General features: G+C 47.6%; 1 protein-coding gene across 3 annotated transcripts in view; it reads right to left on the reverse strand.

Annotated features, from left to right (window-relative positions):
• Positions 1-19,756, reverse strand: part of SEMA5B (semaphorin 5B) — a 257,209-nt gene that overhangs the window by 161,587 nt on the left and 75,866 nt on the right. The window contains exon 2 of one of the 3 annotated variants that reach the window (XM_077273308.1): positions 13,279-13,341. The exons of the other annotated variants lie outside the window; for them this stretch is intronic. The gene's annotated coding sequence lies outside the window, so the exon portion shown is untranslated. The remainder of the gene's footprint in view (positions 1-13,278; positions 13,342-19,756) is intronic. 3 annotated transcript variants of the gene reach the window in all.

Raw genomic sequence — 19,756 nt, forward strand, 5'->3', positions numbered from 1 at the left:
ATTTGTCTCCCGCCTGCTCCGCTCCATCCGAATTCCTGTTCCCCAAACTGGAGATAAATCACGCTGTGTGACAGAGCCGCTATTTTTAGGATAATTGCACATTCATCAAAACCCACACGAAGCATCACCGGCATTTTATAGAGATCTTAAAATGATGCTGTTAATGAGGAAAAATGTATTCTAGACGAGCAACTCTGCAGCTCGCAGGAAGCCATGAAAAAACGAGCGCCTCCACTCAGAACGAGGGAAAACGTGCCGGCGCCTCCACCGTCCACCTCCTGCGACGGGCGACCCCCAAAATCAGGACGTTCCTGCAGAACGTCTCAATACTGCGCTGGTTCCACAACAGACGAGGTGTGGATAGAACGCGCCGCCGCTGATCTCTGCTGGACGCAACACCGATCGGCTCGGGTCATCCACAACCAAGTCACCGACACAAGGGAAGCACCAAAATATGGACCCCTGGAGAGGATCCTGAGCTTCCTGCCCACCCTCCCGGTAAACCGGAGACACCAGATAAGAGCAGAACGGCGCCTGACATCTCCAAATACGACTCCTCCGCCTCTGATATGCTGCACATTAAAAATTACATTAAAACAGCAATTACAAGTGGACGGCAGGCACGGCGGGGGGGCAGCAGGCACAGTGGGGGGCAGTGGGCACAGCGGGGGGCGGCGGGCACTACAGTACAGAAGACGACGGCCGGGCGCCACACTGAGGAAGGGAAGATCTGCCAGACCTCGCACCCGCTGCCGTCCACAGGACACGAGAAGAGCGGAGAGTATCGGCGTCCGGCACAGCGGCACACTAATCAATAACATGAAGAGTCCCAGCAGCTGTGAAGAGGGGGCCGCAGCCCTGGGGGGTAATGTCATTTAAAGGGTCTCAGAACTACAAGACACGTTAATCGTTAGTTTACAAGAAATCGCCACCAAGTGTCCGTCATTCGTCAGCAGGTGCGGGGGGCACGTATCAGGGGCGCAGACCCCCGCACCGTCCATGGTGTATTGTGCAGGAAGTCGCCGCATACAATGTGCAGAAAACCTCCATTAATGAGCGCACGCCCTACTGAGCAGCCAATTATAGTGGGAATAAAAGGGAGCGCGGCGCAATCCTCCGGCCCGGCTAAGATTTACACGCAGCCACTCGGCTTTTATGGAGTTCTGCAGAACCAATTTGTCTCATTAACCTGAAAATATAGAACGAGGAGCGAAAGCCTCCGCCGCGCAGATCTGGAAGGAGACGACTTCACCGCGCAACAAAAACACAAGAGCCACAGCAATAACGGGCAAAAGCCACGGAGCAGGAGAGGAAGGCGCCAAAACATCCCACAGTCACGGGAAACGGGGAGTCGGCAGATCGCAGGAACACAGGAAATGGGAAGTCGGCCGGCCACGGGTAATGCGAAGTCAGTCGGCCACGGGTAATGGGAAGTCGGTCGGTCACAGGAAACGGGAAGTCGGCCAGTCACAGGAAACAGGAAGTCGGCAGATCGCGGGAACACAGGAAATGGGAAGTCGGCCGGCCACGGGTAATGGGAAGTCGGTCGGTCACAGGAAACGGGAAGTCGGCCAGTCACAGGAAACAGGAAGTCGGCAGATCGCGGGAACACAGGAAATGGGAAGTCGGCCGGCCACGGGTAATGGGAAGTCGGCCGGCCACGGGTAATGGGAAGTCGGTCGGTCACAGGAAACAGGAAGTCGGCCGGTCACAGGAAACGGGAAGTCGGCAGATCGCGGGAACACAGGAAATGGGAAGTCGGCCTGCCACGGGTAATGGGAAGTCGGCCGGCCACGGGTAATGGGAAGTTGGTCGGTCACAGGAAACGGGGAGTCGGCAGATCGCGGGAACACAGGAAATTGGAAGTCGGCCGGCCACGGGTAATGGGAAGTTGGCCGGTCACAGAAAACGGGAAGTCGGCAGATCGCGGGAACACAGAAAAAGGATGTCAGCCGGTCATGGGAAAAGGGAAGTCGGCCAATAGCAGAAATGCAGGAAATGGGAAGTCAGACGGTCACGGGTAATGGGAAGTCAGACGGTCACAGAAAACGGGATGTCGGCCGGTCACAGAAAACGGGAAGTCGGCCGGTCACAGGAAACAGGAAGTCGGCCGGTCACAGGAAACGGGAAGTCGGCCGGTCGCAGGAACACAGGAAATGGGAAGTCGGCCAAACTAACAGAGGAACAGGGAAGTCGGCTGATTGCTGCGACACAGGAAATTGCCCATTTGCCAACACACAAACGGGAAGTCGGCCAATCACAACAACACAAGAAATGGGAAGTCAACTGATTGTAGTGAGAGAGGAAATGGGATAATCGCAGCAACTCCAGGAAGTCGACCTCTTCTAATAATTTAGGGAACAGGAAATCTGCAGCTTCTGCTAATAATGGAAACAAGGGGCCACATACCCGCAGTAATGACAGGCGGCAGCCCAGTATGAGGACGTGGCAGCATTTCCTGCGCTGTCACCTGCAGATGTTTCGGCGTCTTACCCACAGAAGAATCCGGAATTCCTAATCTTGCTGAGACTTTCTAGTATCTCTCTCTCCCCGCGGCCTCGCCGTCTCATTAACCATTGCACCGCCGCAGGCCAATCATTACCTTCTGGGACTCTCAGAAGCAAATGAGTCAAGTATTTTTAGAAAAGCAATCTGAGCCAAAATCCTGAGAGGTGTCAGTCCATCCGCCCCTCCTGCCCGGCAGCGAGTCAAGAGGCTGCAAACAAGTCCAGCATCGGCCCTATTAACCCTTCTCCGGCTGCAGGTGTCGGTGTGACCCCAGGGACAGTATATTCACAGACAGATCATACGAAATCATCGGACAGGGCAGATCTGCTGCTCCTCAATCCCCCCTAAAATACTTCCTTCAATGGCCCCGATCAGGGACTTCTGAGGACTGCGGACAGTAATATTAAAGGGCCGGCTCAGTCTTCTGCACACAAAAGTCGATCATTGTAAAATTTAAGACTGACAACATTATCACTTGCCTTTCTTCTCAATTTCTCACCATTTACTGCTTGCAGTCAGTGAACAGAAACACCGGCTATATCCATTCTACACAAACAGGCTGGAATCAGGACTGATACATTGTTACAGACTATTCAGACAAGAGATTTGTGCTGCTCCAGACTCAACACATTGAAACAAACCCTCAGGAGTGCAGAGCATCGGGTAGGAAAAGGTTTTCAGCCTGGGGGTGGTTGACAATAAATGTTTCCATTCATAGAGAGCAAGCAGAGGGTTTGGAATCTGGCACTACAAAGTAGCGGCTGTCAGTCCGGATCGGTTCCAGGTTCCGGCATGTTGTGAGATCATCATGTGACGTCCCAAAGTTTCACCTTGGATTATATATGGCAAATCGGCGGTGAATTCTCGGACGCTATAAAAGACACAGGAAGCGATAGATTTTGTAATTAACGCAATCATTTATTCTAATGGGCCGCATCACAGCAGGCCAAACACAAAGTGATCGGAAATGTATCATTTTTACACTTTATAATCTTTATAGAAACATTACAATATTATCCCTCAATGAAAATCCTTCTAATCTATCTTACAGCAAAGCGGCAACGCGGGGGCATAAAATAACAATCAACAGAAAAAAAGACAAAAGGAAAGAAAAATATTAGAAAATCATAATAAAATAATTCCTAAAACATAAATGAAAATGATACAAAACTGAAAAAAAAAGTAATAAACTAAGTATCGAGATAAAATAAAAACATTATTAAATAAAATGCCAAACAATCTGAAAATAAAAACCTGAAACATCTAGAATTACAGTAATAACTAGAGATGAAAAAAAACATTAAGAAAATCTATAAATCTAAAGAGTAAAAATAAACTAATGTAATAATAAAGAGCAGTTTATTGAGAGCCATTATTGCCGGCGGAGGCCTCCCGGAGAACATGTCAGGGCAGAAAGCTGCGCCACGTTCCCGGCTCGGTCCCAGGTGCCGGAGGAGGGAGAACCCCGGCCCCGATTCCCATCGTCACCCCGAGTGATGTCACCTCGCAGGAATCTGCGTGCAGCTGGTCGCCTCTGAAAAGAGCGGAGCGCAGAGCGAAAAGAGCCGGCCTTGTGCATTCTGCGCGCGTCTCCGCTCTGCACACAAACATTTATCTTCTGCTTAATTTCAGAATTTGCTTTTTTTTTCCCCCAATTCTTCGTGTGAGAACAAAACCCGTGTGTAGAGTCCAACAATCCCGAGAATAATGGGAGCAACAAAAAAAAAAAAAAGACCTCTCCAAGTTGTGTGTGTGCACGACAGGCCGGGGGGCGCGGGGGGTGCACGCTATTTGCCGCCCCACTTTCTCAGGCAGCCATATCAATGCACAAAAGCAGAAGAATGGGAGTGATTATGAGGTTATAACGGCTCGCCTCTGCTCTGCGCTTTATTATCTGTGCGCCATAATCTTCTCCTTTATTCCCGGAGTCTTTAGAAGGGACCAGACCCCGTCACTGCGGAGACAAAGGACGTGGATATACAAACCATATGCGGCCCCCTCCGCTGATAGATGAAAGCTGCAGACAATCCGCGTCCTCACAAGTGACCGCGCTCCCCGTACCGAGCATTATACCTGGATTACGGGCCGATCCTGACATCACAGCACTGATCAGCTGTTGTCAGTCTCTGCGACATGTCACTGAAATCCAGGGTGATTTATTTCCTTACGATTTCCAGAAGGCGAAGCGTCGCTATTTATATATGAAAGCGTCCGGGGAGGCGTGGTGAGCAGCCGGTGTCTCTGATGTGATGAATGGACTGCAACCTGCGAGAGCCGGAGATGTGGACACATTCACAGAGTACAGTCCTACAGGACCCTCCCGTGCCAGGCAGGGAGCCGCCAGAGCCAGGCAGGGAGCCGCCAGAGCCAGGCAGGGAGCCGCCAGAGCCAGGCAGGGAGCCGCCAGAGAGTCGCCAGAGCCAGGCAGAGAGCTGCCAGAAAGCCGACAGAGTCGCCAGAGCCAGGCAGAGAGCTGCCAGAGAGCCACCAGAGCCAGGCAGAGAGCCGCCAGAGCCAGGCAGGGAGCCGCCAGAGCCAGGCAGGGAGCCGCCAGAGCCAGGCAGAGAGCCGCCAGAGCCAGGCAGAGAGCCGCCAGAGCCAGGCAGAGAGCCGCCAGAGCCAGGCAGAGAGCCGCCAGAGCCAGGCAGAGAGCCACCAGAGCCAGGCAGAGAGCCGCCAGAGCCAGGCAGGGAGCCGCCAGAGCAAGGCAGGGAGCCGCCAGAGCCAGGCAGAGAGCAGTCAGATCCAGGCAGAGAGTCGCCAGAGCGAGGCAGGGAGCCGCCAGAGCCAGGCAGAGAGCCGCCAGAGAGTCGCCAGAGCCAGGCAGAGAGCTGCCAGAAAGCCGACAGTCGCCAGAGCCAGGCAGAGAGCTGCCAGAGAGCCACCAGAGCCAGGCAGAGAGCCGCCAGAGCCAGGCAGGGAGCCGCCAGAGCCAGGCAGAGAGCCGCCAGAGCCAGGCAGAGAGCCGCCAGAGCCAGGCAGAGAGCAGTCAGATCCAGGCGGGCAGAGAGCAGTCAGAGCCAGGCAGAGAGCCACCAGAGCCAGGCAGAGAGTCGCCAGAGCCAGGCAGAGAGTCGCCAGAGCCAGGCGGGCAGAGAGCAGTCAGAGCCAGGCAGAGAGCCACCAGAGCCAGGCAGAGAGTCGCCAGAGCCAGGCAGAGAGCTGCCAGAGAGCCGCCAGAGTCGCCAGAGCCAGGCAGAGAGTCGCCAGAGCCAGGCAGAGAGCCGCCAGAGCCAGGCGGGCAGAGAGCCCCCAGAGCCAGGCGGGCAGAGAGCCGACAGAGCCAGGCAGAGAGCCACCAGAGACATGCCAGAGACATTCAGTTCATTTTCTCACTGCAGAAAGTTGCTGAGTGTAAAGTGGCAGTGCAGATGTTACAACCTGCTGCGGCACCATCGCCAGTCTGCAGCGAGGATTCTACTTTCTTCAGACACACGGGAACGTCTCCGCACATCACGGAGGGTGAAACCTGCAGCGTGTGTCCAGTGTGGATAGAGGCTTATGTGACCCAGTAACTTCTGGCCACGTGCTGGATCATCAGAGGTCAAACTATCACATGGCAGATTTACTGAACTCTACTGTGAACTTACATCAGGGGAGAGGACGCGGCATTAATGGGAAACGTTAATTAACAGTGAGCCAATAACCAGGGGCGACCTCCCCACCTGCAGGACTCCAGGGGGCCGACACCTTCCACAACGCTGCGCCCACCAGGGACATCCGGGGGGCTGCACATGAGACCCGGGCGCAGACTTTACCAGCCGCATTCACAATACTAGAAATCAGTAAAATGGGCGTTCTCATGGCTATTATCCCTCCACATCCATAGACAATGAATACTCCATCATCTCACGGGACTCGGGGTGTCAGCTCGTTTTTCAGGGGTCATTTTAAGTAAAGTTTCCAGAGCTTTATTTAAAGTGACGGACTTGTGATTTATTGCGATGGGGACCTGGGATGATATCAGCAGGTTCAGGGTTACGGTCTGCGGCGTACAGTCGCCACAGATCACCCCGCAGGATGGCGGCCGCTCCGCGCATTCACCAGTCCAGTGCCCGGTGTCCGCCCGACTTATCCGCTGCCTCTGTTCTCCAGCAGTGAGATCGTCTGCAGCCGCCGGACAGAGGCTTTTTCGAAAGACGCCATAAATCTCGCGCAGCAGACAGACTCTGAAAGGCATCGGCTTCAATTTATAACGTCAATTTGTTGCAAATGATATTTTATGGGTGTTATCCACGTGCTGCCCAGGAGGAGAAAACTAAATTAAAACGTATTACAGCATCCAGCTATTGGCAAAACAATCCTGCCAGGCCGTGTAAGGAGCTAATGCGGCTTGTAGAGCAATCCCTCCCCTCCCCCGCTCCTGGAGCTCCGCAGCCAAAACCTCCAGCGTCTCCGATGCAAACAAAGCGTCCCCGGATCGGCTGACCCGATTATTCCGCAGCCACAGACGCAAGAGATGGTAAAAACACAGAAAATCGCTGCAAAATCTGCTCTGGGGAGACAAAAACAGAGCAAAACTTACAAGTTATTACACGGAGGCCCCCGCTCCCCTATATGACGACCCCCAGGGGCTACAGATTCTGTGCTTGGATACATCTGTTTCTCAAAAGCCTGGCTGACAACCAAAGTGGCCGTCAGCACTGACCTGAAGAAGTGTTGTCGCTCCTTCACCGAAGTCCTGAGCTTCCAGTGTTCTGGTTACAAAAACACAGGAGGGAAATGTGGCTGGAAACTACAGATTTACTGCTCTGCGACCTACACTGTGTTCCAAATTATTATGCAAATAATATTTCCTCCTATTTTCTCTAAATTACCTATCTGAATTGCAGTCATTGTTATTTTCCAGTCATTACTATTCTAGTATAATTGCAATGTTTTGGAACAAACTGCCTATGAAAACAGGATCTTTTTTAAAAAAAATAAACAAACAAAATGCATGTTCCAAGCTGTTGCTTAGATGTGAACTGCCTCCCGCCATCATAGACACTCCTTTTGATGATGCTCCAGAGGTTCTCAATGGGGTTGAGGTCAGGGGAAGATGGTGGCCACACCATAAGTTTGTCCTCTTTTATGCCCATAGCAGCCAGAGATGCAGATGTGTTTTTTGCAGCATGAGACGGTGCATTATCCTGCATGAAAATGATCTTGCTGCGGAAAGCACGGTTCTTCCTCTTGAACCATGGCAGGAAGTGTTGTTTTAGAAACTCCACATAGATTATGGAGTTCATCTTTACCCCTTCAGGGATCATAAAGGGGCCGACAATCTCTCTCCCCATGATTCCAGCCCAAAACATTACTCCACCTCCTCCTTGTTGGCACCTTAGCCGTGTTTTCATGGGGTGTCCATCAACCAGCCATCCTCCACTCCATCCATCTGGACCATCGAGCGTTGCACGGCGCTCATCGGTGAACAAAACAGTTTAGAAGTCAGTCTTCATGTATCGTTTGGCCCACTGGAGCCGTTTCTGCTTGTGTGCAGTGGATAGAGTGGTGGACAGGACGGCTTACGCACAGCTGCAAACCTCTGAAGGACCCTGCATCTTGTTGTTCTGGGGACGTTGGAGGCACCAGCAGCTTCAAAAACTTGTCTGCTGCTATGACAAGGCATTTTTGCAGCTGCTCTTTTAACCTTACGCAATTGCCTGTTGGAAAGAGTCCTCAATTTTTCCTTATCAGCACGCACATGTGTGTGCTGGGAATCAGCTACATACTTCTTGATTGTGCGATGATCACGATGAAGTGTCTTGGCAATGTTGATTGTAGTCATGCCTTGACCTAAATACTCCACAATTTGTTGCTTATCAGCAGCCGACACATCCTTTTTCTTTCCCATTTTGGCAAAAAATGTAGGCTGCTTAATAATGTGGAACAGCCTTCTTAAGTAGTCTTGCCTTTATTTGGACACACCGGCCAAACTAATGTGCACAGGTATCTGCAATCGCTTTCAGTGATATAAAGAGCCCTGACACACATCACCATCAATGAGCTTAAATGGCAAACAAAAAAATTCTAACCTTATCACTCCGAAACTTTGTGCATAATAATTTGGAACACAGTGTAGTGATATCGCGCGACCAACAAGGTGACCTCGCGCGACCAACAAGGTGACCTCGCGCGACCAACAAGGTGACCTCGCGCGACCAACAAGGCAGGGTGGATTGATTTAAATCACGCCGATTTAAATCATGATTTAAATCACGATTTAAATCAAAAGATTTTTTTCTATTTAAATCGGATCGATTTAAATCATGATTTTAATCATGATTTAAATCACTGATTTAAATCAAAAGGTTTTTTTTAATATAAATCACGATTAAAATGAGAAGTGAGAGCAGTGCGCATGTGCGCCCATAGTTACACGGACGAAACTAGGGGCAACGATCTAACGCCAGGGTGAGGGGGGGACCCCAAAGTAAGTAAAAATCTTTTTTGTTTTACTATATGGCAATAGGTAGGTGTTTAAAAGCAGCATGTCTTAATTGTATAAACTATTAATAGCCTCCACATTTTGTTCATACTGCCCCTTTAATTCCACACTTCTAGCTTGGTTTCACTTTTGGTTTAGTTTCTTTTTCCATTCAGTTGACATGCCCAAACTTGTTGGATAGTCAGCAGTACTTGGCTGTAGTAACAATCAAACTTCATAAGTGATCTGTGTGAGCCATGGCAGGTCGTAAGAGAGACCCTATTTGGGTTCATTTTGTTGAGATGCCAGCAGCAGATCTTGGAAAGAAAGGTGCAAGAGCAAAGTGCAAATACTGTCAAAAGGATATCCAAGGACTTGTTTGCCGTTTGAAATCACATTATGAAAACTGCAACCAGAAGGGAAATGAAGATGTTGATAGTGAAGTGTTTCTTTGGTCATCTTCATCACCGCACTTCTCATGATGTTGCCTCATTCACGCCACCAGGCCTTGCATCTCTTTGTTGCATCGTTTGCATTTTGCACGCATGCCTGCCTTACCGATAGGCGAAGGAGCTTCATTAAAATATTCCCAAACTGGGTCTCTTTTACGGCCTGCTGCCATTATAAGGAAAGAATGTAATAAACCTCAGATCGTACACACAAACAGATCCAGACTTGTCTGTCTGTGGCTATGCTGCAGTATTGTGCTCAAAGTTTCACTTTCATTTTTTTGTCTGCTTGCCCTTCCTCCTCAAAACACTTAGATTCACATTCTTCTTGTGTTGTGCAGATCTATTCCACTCCAAACAATCAGAAACATATTGTCTAACTTCTTGGACTTGGCACTGAAGGGGTTGATTCTGTATTCATAGGTTTGTAGAACAATAGGATTAAGGTCTTTTTCTCAACTCTGTTCATGTTGTAACATTTTTGCCATGAAGAAGAGGCTGGGACCTCTGCGGAGTCAAATTCAGTTTTGAGAACTGCGTAAGTAAAGCGAGCGTCTGTGATAATATAGGAGAGAAACTGCCCACTAATACTACAGAAACCTCTGGAAGAGCATGGCATTGTGAATGTTACACATATACAGCCTTTATTCTACTGAGTTAAACAACTCAGCTTTATCTCATGATGGAAGAACCTTTGGATGGTAAAATATTTTCCTCAAAAAGCAGTTTATTGAAAAAAATCCGATTTAAATCAAAAAAATCCGATTTAAATCAAAAAAATCCGATTTTTTTGATTTTTTTTTAAAAAACATTGATTTTTATCCACCCTGCAACAAGGTGACCTCGCGCGACCAACAAGGTGACCTCGCGCGACCAACAAGGTGACATCACACAACCAACGAGGTGACATCACACGACCACCGAGGTGACATCACACAACCACCGAGGTGACATCACACAACCACCGAGGTGACATCACACAACCACCGAGGTGACATCACACAACCACCGAGGTGACATCACACAACCAACAAGGTGACATCACACAACCAACAAGGTGACATCACACAACCAACAAAGTGATATCACACGACCACCGAGGTGTCATCACAAGTTCCAAAAACCCCAGTTAATGTCACTGGGTCTGACCACTGGGATGTTGACCAATCACAAGGATGATCACTGGGTCTGACCACTGCAATGTGGACCAATCACAAGGATGGTCACTGGGTCTGACCACTGGGATGTTGACTGTGATCTGGACCACTGCAATGTGGAACAATCACAATGCTGGGACTGACCCCTGAGAGGACAAGGATGACCACTGGACCAATCATAAGGAAGATCGCTGGGTCTGACCACTGCGATGTCAGCCAATCACAATGCTGGGTTGGACCACTGGGATGTGGACCAATTACAAGGAAGATCGCTGGGTCTGACTACTGAGATGTCAATCAATCACAATGATGGGACTGACCCCTGAGAGGTCGACCAATCACAAGGTTTGACCACCGGGATGTTGGCCAATCACAAGGATGATCACTGGATCTGACCACTGGGAAGGCGACAAATCACAAGGATGATCACTGGGTTTGACCATTGGGATGTGGGCCAATCCACAAGCATGATCACTGGGTCTTATCACTGGATCTGACCACTGGGATGGCGACCAATCACAAGGATGATCATTGGATCTGACCACTGGGATGGCGACCAATCACAAGGATGATCATTGGATCTGACCACTGGGATGGCGACCAATCACAAGGGTGATCACTGGGTCTGATCACTGGGACGGCAACCGTTCACAAGGGTGATCACTGGGTCTGATTACTGGGATGTTGACAATCACAAGGATGATCACTGGGATGTCGACTAGGCCACATTCACAAAGATCATGGTGAATCGGATTCGGTGCGTGTTCTGCGCTCCATCCACTTCCATGGGCCGAGGGTTGATGGGCTGGATGTGGTGCATGAGCACTATTACGTTATTCTCACAGGGGACATGGATCTTGCTCTCCTGATTGTGGGGATTGCAGCGGTTCCGTCACCAGTGATTTATCACTTACAGGTCGGTCATGTGATGACCCGTCCATCGGCTTAGGTAAGGGCCCACCAGGGCTGATGTAGTGACTGTGGGGGCCCTTCCCCCTCTGATACAATGTATCCAGTCCCGGGATGGCAGGAGTGTTTCCTCCAGGAAGTCGCTCCGCTCCCGCTAGTAACAGGTAATAAATTTACAGAGCTCGCACTTCTGGCGGACATAGTGAGCGGTGAAGCGAGCGGTGAAGCGCGCGGAGACTTTGCGTCCTGCCCTCTCCGCGCTCCGCCCGCGGCAAAGTTAATTTTTATAATATACTTTGCCATATTTTTGGCTTCAATTACAGAGATATTCCCAGAAATACAGTTTGGCGATAATCCGGCGCCATTTCCATAGTAATTGATCTTTTATTTATCAGGTGGTGGGAGCCGCTATTACTTCAGATTGCTTCTTTCATAGCGGCATTAAGTGAAGCCTCCGGAATTACAGGAGATGATCAGGACGTCTTCGAGGTGCAGGAATCCAATCCGAGCCGCAGTCAGAACAGAGCGGGAATGTGCACAGCAGAGTGGGAGCAGCCCCCCGACCTCAGCACTGGCACCCTCATCATTCCTGCGCTGTGTCCTCCAAGAGCCTCAGTCATCGCTCCCAGAATTCCATCCCTGATACATTGTATCTTCAGCGGAAACACCACGTTTATAAAACACTGTGAACGAGGGCAAGTCAGCCATCCCTGCACCTTTGTCCCGGACCCCCTACCCAGGATGCAGTGCGGGCAGAGGTGACCCACCCTGTCCTTCATTGCTGCCTGTGTTTGACACGCCAAAGAATTGCCGATGAGGCCCCAACCTGCAGCACAATGGGCCGTGTTGTCGCAGAGGATCCGCGTCCATAATGCGCCATGCCGGCCCCATACAGAAACTCCATAATGTGTCTGTTAATTATTCGCAGGGAGGGGGCGCCGCGCCATTAACTCTACCCGCGCCACGCTGGTCTCTAATGTGGGTAAACATTACACTGGGTCAATCCCGGTCAGAACCTGGAAGGGCCCTCGCTGGCTGACGGACTATCACTACCAACTTCCTCTAGGACCGGAGGATGAGGACAGTGACCGCTCCTCCGGAGGTTGTAGAGCCAGCCTCACCCAATCAGCTGTCACCATGGGCCGACCGCTGCAGACAATCCTCTGAGCCTCCAGGACTCCGGGCTGAGAGCACCTGCCTGATACATTGTAACAAACTCATGAGCAGTGAGAGCAGGAAGAGGTCAGCGCCGAATGCCGACATCCATCTCTCTACACACAGCAAGCGGAGGTCTTAGGATGGTTACTGGGGGTCCGGGAGACGCCACATACAACAATTCCCGTCCATTACATGTCACATGTGTCACGCTGTGTGGCCTCCAGGACGCAGGGAGTAACAACCTGCAGGACTCCGCTCTCCTACAGACAGACACAGGTCAGACATACGACCACTGCCCCGATCAGCAGAAAGTCAGAGGCAGAAACGACCAAACACAAAAGTCACTGACACTGGATCAGCTGCGAGTAACATAACAAGATACAAACAGGAAACAAAGTATCAAAAAAGAAGAAATCCTCTGTCCACTTCATGAAGAGGCTGCGGAAGCGGGGGCCCTCTGTGGATGGGGGCACTGGGAAACTGCCCAGTTTATAACCCCCAAACGCCGTCCCTGGCCCCCTTTATCTCCAGTCATCAATGACACAAACATGGAAGTAAATATCAAATCTAGGAAAAGCGCAACTAAGGTTTGGCCCCACAGAGCTGACAATCACCGGCCACAAGGCGGCACAACAACTGCTGAGGAAGAGGAGGAGCAGCAACAAAGGAAACACAAAGCATCACCTACCAGCACAGCATCACTGGGGGGCGCTCATCATCACTGCCAGGGCCGGGGGTCAACCACAGCAACCTGAGGAGACAGGAAAGCGGATGATTAATGTCTGTGACCCATACAGACTTGTTATCAATAGTCCATGCCCAGGTTATAGCAGCTGTACATATATGATTATATACAGAAGACCCGGATTATAGCAGCTGTACATATATAATTATACACAGGATATGCCCAGGTTATACCGGCTGTACATATATAATTATATACAGGTGATACCCAGGTTATACCGGCTGTACATATATAATTATATACAGGAGATGCCCAGGTTATACCTGCTGTACATATATAATTATATACAGAAGATGCCCAGGTTATACCAGCTGTACATATATAATAATATACAGGAGATGCCCAGGTTATACCAGCTGTACATATATAATTATATACAGGAGATACCCAGGTTATATCAGCTGTACATATATAATTATATACAGGAGATACCCAGATTATACCAGCTGTACATATATAATTATATACAGGAGATGCCCAGGTTATATCAGCTGTACATATATAACTATATACAGGAGATGCCCAGGTTATATCAGCTGTACATATATAATTATATACAGGAGATGCCCAGGTTATACCAGCTGTACCTATATAATTATACAGGAGATGCCCGGGTTATACCGGCTGTACATATATAATTACATACAGGAGATGCCCAGGTTATACCAGCTGTACATATATAATTATATACAGGAGATGCCCAGGTTATACCAGCTGTACATATACAATTATATACAGGAGATGCCCGGGTTATACCGGCTGTACCTATATAATTATATACAGGAGATGCCCGGGTTATACCGGCTGTACCTATATAATTATATACAGGAGATGCCCAGGTTATACCAGCTGTACCTATAGAATTATATACAGGAGATGCCCGGGTTATACCAGCTGTACATATATAATAATATACAGGAGATGCCCAGGTTATACCAGCTGTACCTATATAATTATATACAGGAGATGCCCGGGTTATACCGGCTGTACATATATAATTATATACAGGAGATGCCCAGGTTATACCAGCTGTACATATATAATTATATACAGGAGATGCCCAGGTTATACCAGCTGTACATATATAATTATATACAGGAGATGCCCAGGTTATACCGGCTGTACATATATAATTATATAGAGGAGATGCCCAGGTTATACCGGCTGTACATATATAATTATATACAGGAGATGCCCAGGTTATACCAGCTGTACCTATATAATTATATACAGGAGATGCCCGGGTTATACCAGCTGTACATATATAATAATATACAGGAGATGCCCAGGTTATACCAGCTGTAACTATATAATTATATACAGGAGATGCCCAGGTTATACCAGCTGTACCTATATAATTATATACAGGAGATGCCCGGGTTATACCAGCTGTACATATATAATTATATACAGGAGATGCCCAGGTTATACCAGCTGTACCTATATAATTATATACAGGAGATGCCCAGGTTATACCTGCTGTACATATATAATTATATACAGGAGATGCCCGGGTTATACCAGCTGTACATATATAATTATATACAGGAGATGCCCGGGTTATACCAGCTGTACATATATAGTTATATACAGGAGATGCCCAGGTTATATCAGCTGTACATATATAATTATATACAGGAGATGCCCGGGTTATACCAGCTGTACATATATAATTATATACAGGAGATACCCAGGTTATACCAGCTGTACATATATAATTATATACAGGAGATGCCTGGGTTATACCAGCTGTACATATATAATTATATACAGGAGATGTCCAGGTTATACCAGCTGTACCTATATAATTATATACAGGAGATGCCCAGGTTATACCAGCTGTACATATATAATTATATACAGGCGATGCCCGGGTTATACCAGCTGTATATATATAATAATATACAGGAGATGCCCAGGTTATACCAGCTGTACCTATATAATTATATACAGGAGATGCCCGGGTTATACCAGCTGTACATATATAATCATATACAGGAGATGCCCAGGTTATACCAGCTGTACATATATAATAATATACAGGAGATGCCCAGGTTATACCAGCTGTACATATATAATTATATACAGGAGATGCCCGGGTTATACCAGCTGTACATATATAATAATATACAGGAGATGCCCGGGTTATACCAGCTGTACATATAGAATTATATACAGGAGATGCCCGGGTTATACCAGCTGTACATATATAATTATATACAGGAGATACCCAGGTTATACAGCTGTACATATATAATTATATACAGGAGATGCCCGGGTTATACCAGCTGTACATATATAATAATATACAGGAGATGCCCAGGTTATACCAGCTGTACCTATATAATTATATACAGGAGATGCCCGGGTTATACCAGCTGTACATATATAATTATATACAGAAGATGCCCAGGTTATACCAGCTGTACCTATATAATTATATACAGGAGATGCCCGGGTTATACCAGCTGTACATATATAATTATATACAGCAGATACCCAGGTTATACCAGCTGTACCTATATAATTATATACAGGAGATGCCCAGGTTATACCGGCTGTACATATATAATTATATACAGGAGATACCCAGGTTATACCAGCTGTACATATATAACTATATACAGGAGATGCCCAGGTTATACCGGCTGTACATATATAATTATATACAGGAGATGCCCAGGTTATACCAGCTGTACATATATAATTATATACAGGAGATGCCCAGGTTATACCGGCTGTACATATATAATTATATACAGGAGATGCCCGGGTTATACCAGCTGTACATATATAATTATATACAGGAGATGCCCAGGTTATACCAGCTGTACCTATATAATTATATACAGGAGATGCCCGGGTTATACCAGCTGTACATATATAATCATATACAGGAGATGCCCAGGTTATACCAGCTGTACATATATAATAATATACAGGAGATGCCCAGGTTATATCAGCTGTACATATATAATTATATACAGCAGATACCCAGGTTATACCGGCTGTACATATATAATTATATACAGGAGATGCCCGGGTTATACCTTCTGTACATATATAATTATATACAGGAGATGCCCAGGTTATACCTTCTGTACATATATAATAATATACAGGAGATGCCCAGGTTATACCGGCTGTACATATATAATTATATACAGGAGATGCCCGGGTTATACCAGCTGTACATATATAATTATATACAGCAGATACCCAGGTTATACCGGCTGTACATATATAATTATATACAGGAGATGCCCGGGTTATACCAGCTGTACATATATAATTATATACAGGAGATGCCCGGGTTATACCAGCTGTACATATATAATTATATACAGGAGATGCCCAGGTTATACCAGCCTGGTCTATGTTAGGGGAGATATAGATGTATATCCGCTCTAGTCTCCATCGTGTAGACACTCAGTGTAAATTCCCCGATTTTCCTCGCTTTCTTCCCACGATCCCCGGCTGTTTATTTTGGGCTCGGACTGATCCTTTCTTGGAAGTTTCCACGATTTGGACAATTCCCTGTGGAGAATTCTCTCCTTATAAGGACGCTGCAGCCTGAGTGGATGAAGGGTTAACAGTCCTGGTACAGGAGGGTCCTGGCAGCATCTGTCCGGGTCCGAAATCATCACCTCCATATATAATATACCATATAACAAGTGTGACCTGCGCCACTCCCTGGGATCTGCTCATCCTGAGCTACCCGCTTCATTAACTGAACGTCAGGAGACGAGAAGGAGCCGGGCAGAATAGGGATTCCATTAATAAAGGGCATTCAGAGTCTTGGAAAAGTGGATTGACCCCCCCACCCATTCTACCTGGTTAAGGAACGTGACCCAATTTCAGTGTCAGGAACATACAGCTGGACTCGCTGTTTTTCCCAAGATTGGCGGACGGCGCCTGAAAGGAGAGACTTTTTGGATATGATGCTGGAATGATTATAACAGAAGACGATCAGAATTTGCATGAAAAAAAAATGTAGTGAGGAAAGAATGGTTGTAGATGGCGAGGAAAAAGCTAACATATTAAACACCTTCTTCTCCACGGTATTCACGGTGGAAAATGAAATGCTAGGTGACATCCCAAGAAACAATGAAAACCCTATATTAAGGGTCACCAATCTAACCCAAGAAGAGGTGCGAAACCGGCTAAATAAGATTAGATAAATCTCCGGGTCCGGATGGCATACACCCACGAGTACTAAGAGAACTAAGTAATGTAATAGATAAACCATTATTTCTTATATTTAGGGACTCTATAGCGACGGGGTCTGTTCCGCAGGACTGGCGCATAGCAAATGTGGTACCAATATTCAAAAAGGGCTCTAAAAGTGAACCTGGAAATTATAGGCCAGTAAGTCTAACCTTTATTGTTGGTAGAATATGTGAAGGGTTTCTGAAGGATGTTATTCTGGATTATCTCAATGAGAATAACTGTTTAACTCCATATCAGCATGGGTTTATGAGAAATCGCTCCTGTCACCAATCTAATCAGTTTTTATGAAGAGGTAAGCTATAGGCTGGACCACGGTGAGTCATTGGACGTGGTATATCTCGATTTTTCCAAAGCGTTTGATACCGTGCCGCACAAGAGGTTGGTACACAAAATGAGAATGCTTGGTCTGGGGGAAATGTGTGTAAATGGGTTAGTAACTGGCTTAGTGATAGAAAGCAGAGGGTGGTTATAAATGGTATAGTCTCTAACTGGGTCGCTGTGACCAGTGGGGACCGCAGGGGTCGGTATTGGGACCTGTTCTCTTCAACATATTCATTAATGATCTGGTAGAAGGTTTACACAGTAAAATATTGATATTTGCAGATGATACAAAACTATGTAAAGCAGTTAATACAAGAGAAGATAGTATTCTGCTACAGATGGATCTGGATAAGTTGGAAACTTGAGCTGAAAGGTGGCAGATGAGGTGTAACAATGATAAATGTAAGGTTATACACATGGGAAGAAGGAATCAATATCACCATTACACACTGAACGGGAAACCACTGGGTAAATCTGACAGGGAGAAGGACTTGGGGATCCTAGTTAATGATAAACTTACCTGGAGCAGCCAGTGCCAGGCAGCAGCTGCCAAGGCAATCAGGATCATGGGGTGCATTAAAAGAGGTCTGGATACACATGATGAGAGCATTATACTGCCTCTGTACAAATCCCTAGTTTGACCGCACATGGAGTACTGTGTCCAGTTTTGGGCACCAGTGCTCAGGAAGGATATAATGGAACTAGAGCGAGTACAAAGGAGATAAACAAAATTAATAAAGGGGATGGGAGAACTACAACACCCAGATAGATTAGCGAAATTAGGATTATTTAGTCTAGAAAAAAGACGACTGAGGGGCGACCTAATAACCATGTATAAGTATATAAGGGGACAATACAAATATCTCGCTGAGGATCTGTTTATACCAAGGAAGGTGACGGGCACAAGGGGGCATTCTCTGCGTCTGGAGGAGAGAAGGTTTTTCCACCAACATAGAAGAGGATTCTTTACTGTTAGGGCAGTGAGAATCTGGAATTGCTTGCCTGAGGAGGTGGTGATGGCGAACTCAGTCGAGGGGTTCAAGAGAGGCCTGGATGTCTTCCTGGAGCAGAACAATATTGTATCATACAATTATTAGGTTCTGTAGAAGGACGTAGATCTGGGGATTTATTATGATGGAATATAGGAATATAGGCTGAACTGGATGGACAAATGTCTTTTTTCGGCCTTACTAACTATGTTACTATGTTACCCCCTCCTGCAGGAGTGGCCCCGCCCATGCAGGGCACACATCCCCCGCCCATGCAGAGTACCCCCCCATCCCGGCAGAGCGTCCCCCTCTAGTCCCGGCAGAGCGCCCCCCCCCCCAGTCCCGGCAGAGCGGTCCCCCCGTCCCGGCAGAGCGGCCCCCCCGTCCCGGCAGAGCGGTCCCCCCGTCCCGCGCCCTTTATCATTCAAATCTGCGTCAGATGCAAGTCCGGAAACTAGGTGAAATACAAGAGGAAAAATAATGATGTAATGATGTGATGAGCTCAAAACAGCGGGGGGGAAAGAAAGCTGAACGTGGTGGGGGCAAAGATTCACTCTGGCTGGTCCCAAACCGCACTGCGAGCTGTGGAGCCCATCTAGCCAGGATGGTGAATTGTAATGAGAGGGGAATAGATTGGGATCGGGATTGGCCCAAAATGCCCCTCTAGATACACTGAGGGCATCTGAAGTTCTAAGTCACTCAAACTGGGAGGTAAGAAAAAAAAATACTAATCTCCTGATATCTGACTACACTGCCTTCTTAATTGTAGTCAGAGTCCCTATTACCTATGAACAGTGGTCTGCTCCACAATGATGCAGCCAGCTGGAGAGGTCCAGGAACGTTCCACTGCAGGTAGGATGGGGGTCCCGACTACACTCGGA

The sequence above is a fragment of the Ranitomeya variabilis genome, chromosome 7 (genome assembly GCF_051348905.1).
Source record: "Ranitomeya variabilis isolate aRanVar5 chromosome 7, aRanVar5.hap1, whole genome shotgun sequence".
NCBI classification, from domain to species: Eukaryota; Metazoa; Chordata; class Amphibia; order Anura; family Dendrobatidae; genus Ranitomeya; species Ranitomeya variabilis.